The sequence below is a fragment of the Oncorhynchus masou genome, unplaced genomic scaffold (genome assembly GCF_036934945.1).
Source record: "Oncorhynchus masou masou isolate Uvic2021 unplaced genomic scaffold, UVic_Omas_1.1 unplaced_scaffold_2423, whole genome shotgun sequence".
NCBI classification, from domain to species: domain Eukaryota; kingdom Metazoa; phylum Chordata; class Actinopteri; order Salmoniformes; family Salmonidae; genus Oncorhynchus; species Oncorhynchus masou.
In genome coordinates this window covers 1241-3150 of record NW_027008877.1, presented here as the reverse complement: position 1 = coordinate 3150, position 1910 = coordinate 1241, and positions in this window count along the sequence as shown.

The window sequence follows — 1910 nt, the reverse complement described above, 5'->3', positions numbered from 1 at the left end:
ACACCCAACATCAGTGCCCAACCTCACTAATGTTCTTTGGGCTTGAATGGAATCAAGTCCCCGCAGTAATCTTCCTACATCTAGTGGAAAGCCTTCCCAGAAGAGTGGAGGCTGTTATTGCACCAAAGTGGGGACCAACTCCATATTAATGCCCATGATTTTGGAATGAGGTCTTCCACGAGCAGGTGTCCACATCATTTTGGCCATGTAGTGTATCTGTCTTGATCCTGTGTGTAACATGCTGAACAGACTGCTCGCATGTGTGTCCACCATCGCGGCGCATGTTGATTTTGTCCACCCACCACAGATAGGATCTGGACACGCAGGTTGAAATATCAAAACTAACTCTGAACCAACTATATTAATTTGGGGAAGGGTTGAAAAAGCAACATTTATGCCAATTTAGCTAGCTAACTTGCTATTGCTAGCTAATTTGTCCTGGGGATATAAAAGTTGAGTTATTTTACCTGAAATGCACAAGGTCCTCTTCTCCGACAATTAATCCATACATAAAACGGTCAACCGAATCGCTGGCAATCAACTTTAAGGTGCATTAACTCCACCATCTGGAGTGTGGACCTCAGTTCATCTTTTAATCACCCACCTGGGAATATGCTCCCTAAAAACCAATGAGGAGATGGGAGAGTCGGGATTTGCAGCGTGTCAAGACTCACAAAAAGAACAAAGTTCTATTTTAGCGCCTGGCTATGTAGTCGCGAGCGCGAGCAGTGGTGAATGATTGAATAGCATTTAAAATCATTTAAAAAAGTAAAGTCCTCTCATTGACAACTGCTTTTATTTTCAGCAAACTTAACTTCCGGTGAAACTGGAGGGCACGCAATTAAAAATGATGGATATCAAACATTTACAGTTGAAATCGGAAGTTTACATACATCTTAGCAAAATATTTAAACTGTTTTTCACAATTCCCATTTATTTAACCAAAAACAAAATTCTGTCTTAGTCAGTTAATTACATTTATTTTTAAGAATGTTAATGTCAAATAATAAGAGAATGATTTATTTCAGTTTTAGCTTTTCAGTTGTCTCAAAAAAATCAGATTTACTGCCAACATCAATTAGTATTTGGTAGCACTGCCTTTAAATTGTTTAATTTGGGTCAAACGTTTCGGGTAGCCTTCCACAAGCTTCCCACAATAAGTTGGGTGAATTTTGGCCTCATTCTTCCTGACAGAGTTGGTGTAACTGAGTCAGGTTTGTAGGCCTCCTTGCTCGCCAACACTTTTTCAGTTCTGTCCACAAATTTTCTATAGGATTGAGGTCAGGCTTTGTAATGGCCACTCCAATACCTTGACTTTGTTGTCTTTAAGCCATTTTGCCACAATTAAGTATGCTTGGGGTCATTGTTGATTTGGAAGACCTATTTGTGACCAAGCTTTAACTTCCTGACTGATGTCTTGAGATGTTGCTTGAATTTATTCACATAATTTTCCTTGCCTCATGATGCCATCTATTTTGTGAAGTGCACCGTCCCTCCTTCAGCAAAGCACCCCCACAAAATGATGCTGCTCCCCCATGCTACACGGTTGGGATGGTGTTCTCTGCTTGCAAGCCTCCCTTTTTCCTCCAAACATAACGATGGTAATTATGGCCAAACAGTTCTATTTTGTTTCATCAGACCAGAGTACATTTCTCCAAATAGTACGATCTTTGTCCCCATGTGCAGTTGCAAACCTTAGTCTGGCTTTTTTATGGTGGTTTTGGAGAAGTGGCTTCTTCCTTGCTGAGCGGCCTTTCAGTTTATTTCGATATAGGACTTGTTTTCCTGTGGATATAGATACTTTTGTACCTGTTTCCTCCAGCATTTTCACAAGGTCCTGTGCTGTTGTTCTGGGATTGATTTGCACTTTTCACACCAAAGTACGTTAATCTCTAGGAGACAGGAGGCAT